The sequence below is a fragment of the Brassica oleracea genome, chromosome C6 (assembly GCF_000695525.1).
Source record: "Brassica oleracea var. oleracea cultivar TO1000 chromosome C6, BOL, whole genome shotgun sequence".
In the NCBI taxonomy this organism is placed as follows: domain Eukaryota; kingdom Viridiplantae; phylum Streptophyta; class Magnoliopsida; order Brassicales; family Brassicaceae; genus Brassica; species Brassica oleracea.
Window position 1 is genome coordinate 12,888,483 of NC_027753.1, and position 9,029 is coordinate 12,897,511.

Below are 9,029 nucleotides of genomic sequence, written 5' to 3' on the forward strand. Positions count from 1 at the left end.
ATAAATATATATATATATATATATATATATTTATAATTTCGAAAATAGAGAGAGAAAAAGTGATAAATCTATATACACAAGGCTTTACCTTCTAGACTTGTTTGAAGAATCCGATCTCATGCATACCAAGCCCCGAGACAAGCACTTGTGTCAAGTTTAGTGTTGGAGGTCAGCTTTGGTTCCTTCAAAATAATCTTAGCAAGAGTGGATAGTTGACAGGTTGATCTACTTTAGTATCTTTAGTACTATCTGCAATCAGTAAGTCTAGAATGGTGCTAAAGAGTGGTTAAATATCTAGCAAAATCTAAAAGTTCATAATCCCCTTCTCGACTCAATAATAACTTAATTTTGAAAACATTTTAATAAGACTAATAAGTGGATAAATATCAGTAAACCTCCGCCCAGACTTAAACTACACTGTCTCCAGTGTAAACTCAGTCAAAGTTATGGTTAGAAATAATTCATAAGGACTCAATGTAACAAGTAAGAACGATATACCAAACCGGAATGAATGTCAACCGATGTAATGATGTTGATGTCGGTCGATGCAGGTAAGGCCATGTCAATTGATGTCGATAATTTCGCGTCGGTCGATACTGATGGCAATCGTCTACTCGGTTCTTTTTTTTTATGACCTGCAATAATTAAAAACCAACATAAATAGTATATTAATAAAAACTTAATGAGTATTACCTAATAGTGGGTTGCCTCCCACTCAGCGCTTTGTTATAGTCATTTAGCTTGACTTTGGAGGTGATTTGGCTAGTAACATTGAGAACTGGGACTTGTTGGAAAACAAGTATCCATCTATTCTTTGCGCTTGTTGAACCATGTACCAGTGAAGTCTCTCATAGCTTCATCCCCTCTACGCCATTTTTTTTCATTGTTACAGTTGTGTTTTCCATCCTCTGTAATCTTTCTTCAAGATTCTCCATGTTGAACTGATGTCTCCTAAGTGTGGCGTAAGTGTCAGCTGAGATCTCCTCTCCATGGTAATGTGTGTCGGACATGTCTGATGTCATATTTGGTACTAGCTGGCCTCGGTTTGTAGCGTCGTCGACCGATGTTCGATGGTGAATGTCGGTCAATATGTTGTTGCGTCTGTCGATCGATAACGATGCTTCTGGTCGACGAGCAATGTAACTCTGAATCTCCACCAATTCCCTTTGTATAGCCTCAATCTTGGATGTCAAAGCACTGATGCTAAGATCCATTGGGAAATAGATGTCATCACATCTCCCATCGAGCCTCTCTTCTGTAGTTTCCAGAGATCTATAGATCTTTAGATCTCTTCTACCAACTGATCTATCTCCTCTCTGGTGTGAAAATCCTTTTGAGACTTCTTCGTATGTGGGCGTGGTGGACTGTCGTTGATCGATGCTGACATGTGGTTGTCGATCGATGTGTGATGATGCCTGTCGATCGATGGAGTTCGTCTTCTGTCGATCGATGGAGGTCGAGCAACGTCGGTCGCGTGCAGAATTCTGGCTATATCTTGCTTCATCTCCTCCATGCAAGTAGTTAGCCAACTGATACTATCATTCAATGGATTGTAGACACCATCAAGCTTCATCTGGAAAGCTTCTTTGTTCTTCTCGTGTTCTCCACAAACTCCATAGAACATCTCATTGATCTCGTCCTTGGTGTAGATCTCTGGTACCAGCTTTGTCTGTGTGACCAGGTTAGCATGTTCAGGAAGACATATGTAGCTTGGCTCATCTCTTGAAGCCCTTTCCAGAAGTCTTCTGATGCCTCTGTTGTGAAGACAAATGGTGTTTCCATCTAGATCTCTGGCGTATCTCCGATCATCTCTGTAGACTCCATACTCATTTTTCTCTTCCACGTAAAATTTCCTGTTACCATAGATATCATAAGCTCTTCTGCTGAATTCTGGCTGTTTGGCGACCGATGTTGGGACGGTAACGTCGATCGATGATTGAGTTGGATGGCGAAATTTTTGTATGAAGATGTTGTCTATGCCACCAGCTGTGTCATATAACTCCTTTGTAGCCTTCTGTTTTGGATTGTTACGGTGATGCATGAACATATTGTCTGCTCTATTGGCTGTCTGAAGGATATATGCGATATCTTCTCGAGATACGTGTAGTGTGCGGCCTTCTATTGCTTTTGCGTAGCCATCAGGGTTCCTGAAAATACCAAATTCGTCTGGAGTTAGAAACTGGTTATCGAATTTATCTTTTTCGCTTACAGTGGTGTTTGGTATTGGACGTTTGTCGATCGATGTTGCATTGTTGTTGTCGAACGATTGTTGGTGAAGAGTGTCGATCGATGGGCAGATTGCTCTGTTGATCGGATGGCTTGTTCGTGTTCTTTCCCAAGCAGCAACTGCTTGAACCTGGTCTGTTCCATCACGTTTTTGCATGTTGAGCAGCTCCTCGTCTATGAAATTGTCTCGTAAATTATCTGCTCCTGGTGCGTAGGTTGTTGTTTCTACTGCAAAGCTTTTGTGGTGGTGTTCATCTGTCCAAATGCATATCGAGTAGTCTCCTTCTTGTGCACGGTTGACTGCAGTGTCGATCGATTTGTAGTAGGCAGTATCGGTCGATGCTTGTTTTCGGTACCGTTGATAAGGTTGTGTGTCGATCGATGGCCAACTTGTCATGTCGATCGATGGTGCATTCCTTTTCCAGGAGGAATGATGTAATAGTTTATCATCCTCATCAAGGATGACTCTGTACTCAGTAGCTCGTTCCTCCTCATAGTCTTCATCATACTTGTCTGTATGCATGTGTTGTCTGGTGTATGTTGCAATAGCGGGATTGTAGTAGTCGTTCTCCCAATCATCTGGACGACTATCGACCGATTCGTCATGTGGTATGTTGGTTGATTTCTGGTGGTCACTGTCGATCGATGTTGCTGAGTGAGTCTCGATCAACACCGAGTAATCTGCCTCGTAATCCTCTCCACAGTGGCAAGCTGCAATGATTCTTGGATAATTGATTCTTCTAGAGATCGTCTGTGGCGTCTTGACTGGTACAGGGTCATAGTGGGCATTAGGATCGATGAGTGTTAGACACAAATAGTTGGTTTGCAAGTTTCACACTGCTCCCACTGTTGACAAGAAAGCTCTCCCAAGTAGTAGAGAAGAGTTCTAGTTAAACTTGATGTCCAAGACATGGAAATCAACTGGAACTAGGGCATTACCAATCTGCACCTCTAGGTCTCTCACAATTCCTCCAGAGTTCTTCTGGGAAAAATCCACAAAAGTGAATAATTCCTGCGAAGGCTCCACCTGCAGACCTAGATGGTCTGCGATAACCCTAGGTAGGATGCTGACTGATGCTCCTGTGTCGCACAAGGCATGTGGGAACTCAATACCCTTCACCGTGCATGGTATTGCAAATTTCCCAGGATCACTCTTCTTCTTCAATGTAATCCTCATCCTCATCTTTTCTCTAGCTTCACAGAACATTCTCCTGATGTCTTCTTCTTTCTCTCTTGTTTCTCTGAAGAATATCCACAATCTGTGGGTATAATAAGCATCTTCGAATGGCTTATCTATAGGAATCCTAAAGACTCTCTTCCAGAAACTTTCCTTTTCCTTATCATTGGCCCCCTTCTTCACTTGTTTCGCCACTTTTTCCTTTCTCCTCCTTAGGGTTCTTCCAGTAGGAACCCTATCCTCTTCCATAGGATCTTCTCCATCATCTGAAGGTGTCCTGGCGGCCTCTAGTGGGTATTCTGAAGGTTTGGGTTTGGGCCTGAGTGCATTAAGTCGTGCAACATCTATCTTTGGCATCTGCACTCGGTAGGTAATAGGTGCTCGTCGATCGATAGGCGCTGGAGGTTGTCGATCGATGGTGGCCTCTGAGTGTCGATTGATGGAGGATTCTCCGCGTCGATCGATGGAGGTATCAGCTCGTCGAGCGGTTCTGACTTTATCAGGGCTGGGCGGATGTGGGTGTTTTGCTGCGAACTCCTCGTCAGTTAGAATCTTCACGGCATTGCAAGACGCGGTTGACTCCGTAGGCGTCATCGGTCGATGCTTTGGAGTTCCTGTTGATCGATATGGACTGGTGTATGTCGATCGATGTTCGAGGTATGGCCTCGATCGACACCATTGCGATCTGCCGAAACTCATCAAACTTTCTACCTCGAAATCTCCTTCTTGCAGCTTCTCTTCCTTCACCATTTGCCCAAAATCATCCTCAATGATGGCATTCATGTGGTGTTTCATCACATCATCCCCTACTCCTCTTGTCGAGGTTTCATGCCTCTTAACAGCATCTCCTGTCTGCATAACCTGCATCTCCAGGTTCTTCACATGAGTGCTCAAAGTCTCAAAATTTGTGTTCAGGTTGGTGTAGACATAATCTATCTTCCCATTGAAGTCCACTGTCATTCGCTGTTGTGCCTCAAGAACCCTATCGAGCATCTCTTCAATCTTGATCTCTTGAGTAGGCGGTGGTGGCTTCTGGTAGTAGGAACTTCCATAATTCCTATTTTTTCTGTAGTGGTTGTTGTAGGGTTTCTGGTACTGTGAATTTTGGTTGAAGTTACCCATATTTCCATAGGAGTTTTTGTTTCCACCCTGGTTTCCAGAATCTTGGAATCCAGTTCCACCAATGTAGTTCACCTCTTCTTCATCTGCTTTACCCTCTACAGCTTCTACATCTTCACCAAAGCTAACCTGCTTCCTGAGAAGCTTGTGAACACTATCCAGCTTTGCCTTAACCTCATCCATCTGATCATTCCCAAGGATGGTAGCAGATCTTTTCCTCTCAAAATCAGTGTTCTTGGTGATGTTGCTGGATGCTAGGTTTTCAATAACCTTGACTGCCTCCTCTGGATTCCTGGTGTTGAAGTTTCCATTGATGGAAGCATCAAGAGCCATCTGGTATTGCACCGCGATGCCTCTGTAGAAAGCACTGAGCAGATGTACTTCATTGAATCCATGGTGTGGACAATCTCTCTGATAAGACTTGAATCTGATCCAGGAGCTTCTGAATGATTCTGTAGGCTCCTGAGTGAATGTAGCAATCTTGCTCCTCAATTCTTCCGCACGAGCTTCATCAAAGAAATTGCATAAGAATGCATTCTTGATGTCACTGCAGGATTTAGGAGATCCTGGTTGTAACTGGTTGAACCAATGCAGAGCTTCTCCAGCAAGTGAGTACCTGAAGAGCTTGCATAACAGGTAGTCCTCAGAGACTCCCTCGACTAGCAGAAATCAGATCCTCGAACCTCTCCAGATGGTCCATAGGATGCTCGTGGGATAATCCATGATAGGGTAGCTGTCCCACAAGCGTGTAGTACTGCGCTTTCAACTCAAAATCCCTCTTGATAGTGGGAGGACGAATGGCTGATCTGTTGGTGTAGTATCGATCTGGACGGTTGTAGTCAGCCAACGTTCTGGGTTGCGCAGCCTCATCTACAGGTAAAGTAGTACTTATAGCATTAGCATCGGGCTCAGGGATTGCAGCCCCCTGAGCATCTATCCTCTGACCAGCTGCATTATGCAGATGACCCTCCTGGTCATGCAGGTCTCCGTTGTTGTCTCGTACAAGTATCAAGGGTGCAACCATGTCTCGCGGCTCAGTATCGATCGATGGCTGGGATGGAGTATCGATCGATGTCGGATGAAGGATGTTGGTTGATGGAAGGTGAGTGTTGTCGGTCGACAGTGGTGAGCGAGTATCGGTCGACGGAACTAGTGTCTGGGTCGACGGTGGTTGAGCAGAAATGAGCGACAGACAAGTGGTGTTGTCGGTCGATGAGGAGTGCGCTTCCTTGCGGATCGAACATTCCAAACTTGCAGGATCTGGTGAGATTAGGAGTTGAGTTTCCTTGTTGCTGCTGGTACTGCTGGGCATGTACCTGAAAATCCAAGAGAAATTTTATGTCAGAAACTTAACAAAAATTAGATAAATAGGCGATCAAAGTTCCCCGGCAACGGCGCCAAATTTGATACCACTCAAATTACCCTAAGGAGTGATTTATACTCTCTCAAATAAGAGACCGAGTTGTAGTACTTAGGGATAAAATTCACAGGGAGCAAGGGAACCTAGGAAATCTAATATGATTTGTTAAGCAAGATGGTTTTAGAGTTTTTAAATATAAATTGCAGTTGTATATTGAATAAGTATTTGTTCAATAGCTGGTTTGAGGTTTTGGTGCTTAAAAAGGAAATAGTTAGACTTAGGGTTTTTATTCAGGAAACTTGGGATTATAATCCTACAGATGCCTAATGAGTTGCATGCATGATAATGTAAAGCTCAACTACTTAGTCAACAAGTCCATCAGCGTTTGCAATGTGTGGACTTGTCATTAACTAGATCTATTGATCTCAACTGTCGTATTTTGATCAATAAAGGATCAGCTCTCGCCTTGCTCATAGCAAGAAACATAGTTCTATTAGAATGTTTTCAGGATGAGAATAAAGCTCTCGCTTTTATCAATCAAATCCAAGAGCAGGTTCTAGGTAGCTAATCTAGACACAGACATTAATGAACAATCCTAAAGATGATTATCACAACTCATCAATCTATAGTTGGGGCTAATCCCTCCTAACCTATTTAAATCCTAAAATCTAACAATGGAACTACTCAGACATGGCTAAGCAATTCATAACAACAGTTAAGTATATAAACTTCATTAGAATAGTAAATGGATATTAATGGAGTTCCAATCACAAATTATAACTTTGGATCTTCTCTCCAATCTATCAAAATCCTAAAAACCTTTGCTGTGAAAATAATAAAACTAGAAAAGCACATTTTGCCTCTAACATGGTGACAAAGCTTATATAATTAGGGTAAAACTCGTCAGGGGTAATCTTGTAAAATGGTGAAGACTTGGGCTTCAACTTGGCTGTGACCAAACGGACTTTCTGCGCGCTTCGCTGTCGATCGATACACAGATGTGAGTATCGATCGATTATTCCTCTCCAATATAGACCGATGGTCGAGCTCGATGGTCATCTCGGGTGTTTGCTCCAAATATCTCCAAAACGCTCCAAAATCATCACTTATCTCCAAAATACTCATAATCTTATAAATATAATAAATAGACTTTATAATATAATAGTTATTAGTAAAAACACCTATAAACTATGGATGAAAATGGGTCAAATCCATAGTCTATCAACCACTTGCGGGGAGATTGAGAAGGTCGAAGTGGTCATACTTAAGGTTGATGAGAATGAGATTTTATTTGACGAGGAATGTCACACTCACAATAGTGCATGACAATTGATTTATGCACAGGGGGATTACCAGGGGGCTGTAATCCTTAACGTGATTGCTATTGCTGAGATGAATGACTTTGAGTTGAGCTGTGAATGGTACGATGGGGTAGGTGAGAATCCCTTTCAAGGTCTTCCCCATTAGGATCCCATGAACCACATTGAAGAACTTAAGAATTTAGTCTCAAGGAGTGAGTAGAATGATATATCTGAATACCATATTATTGGAGGCACGAGGGTTCACCTTCAACACCACGGAAACTGATCAGAGACATTGACAAAGCCATGAAAAACAGATTCAGTTCATTAAGGAAGTTGGGAGACCCTCGGTTTGAAGAAGGGCTACGTACCTGGTTAGCTTCAAGACTAAGTAATTGATGTATGTTATTCATAGAATGTAAATAATAAAACCCTAAATCTTGTCGGCATCTTTGGGATGCAAAAATGTTTTTTTTGTTTGAATAAATTTAACATTCATACAAAAAATAAAGAATACCATATTCTCTGCAAGATTTTTCCTATTCTCTTTCTGGGATGCATTTAACTAGTTCAGTCAACTGCAGCCATAATCTCTAACCAGCTGGAAAAACATTAAAAGAGAATTCATCTACGAATTTCTTGATGGTTCCGCAGCAGCTCAAGAAAGGGAGATAAATGATAAATGGGACATGCTCATTGAAGGTTGGCATATAAAGATGGAATATCATATTTCGAGACATCTGGTCGACTACATTATGGCAAAGAGTGATGAACAACCTAGATTTAGGGAGATGAGTGGATCAGATGAAGCGTGATATTTGTGGCCTGACATCATCATCGATCAACACAGATTCCTGTTGTCGATCAACACCTCTTGAAAACCCTGAAAGATCGAGTTGTCATCAGGGCATTGCAGACTCAACACAGGAAAGCACAAATATATCAAACAACTATCTTATCCTAGATGTAGACAAAGAGGTCACCGTGGAAGATTTCTTGGAGCTAGAAGATGAAAAACTGCCTGGAAATTTAGGTCAGAACATGGAGATGAAGTTTGATGACGATCAGCACACTTCAGGTAAAGATCTGGAGACTTCACCAAAAGCTAGCATCGATCGCCACACATCCGATATCATCAATATACACCTAACCCGCCATCATCGATCGGTACCCACCCAATTACATTGATCGACACCCATCGTTGGACGAGCTATCGGGATACCTAGTTGAGCTGGAACATGTTGAGGAGAGAATGCAAAAGTCCAAGGTCTCACACCCTGCTGTCCCTAAACATCTGAGACCACATATCTGCGCAGAAGAAGCTGTTGGGCTTCACAAAAGATTGAAGATGATACATGACCCTGTGAAGTTTGTGGTTCCATGCACCATATTTGAAGTTGAATTTTCTATTCCACCAGATAGAAGTGTGTATATAGATTCTTACATTAAGGTATTGGATGATCATCAGCATGCAACATCTTCTAAGAGAGGGTTGAGATTTAAAAGCAACGTCGACCAAGGCCCATCAGTAGCAATGTCGAACGACACCAAACTGATATCATCGATCGACACCAACCCGATGTCATCGACCGACACCCGTTGCATATCATAGCACAAGGAGTTTGAAGTGTGTCGAAATCTTTTTGATTGAGGCACCACCACGAGATCAGACAAGTCTGGGGGAAACAAGAGGAAGAATTGGAAGAAGAAAAATGGAGTAAGGATGGTCCTCAGTTATCATTGATTCCGCACTTCTCAGATGGTGTCAGGGAGTACATAGTGCGCATCATATGCTTCTCTCAGCCATTTGCAAAGCTTTGAGTAGTCTTTATTGCTGAGATGATAG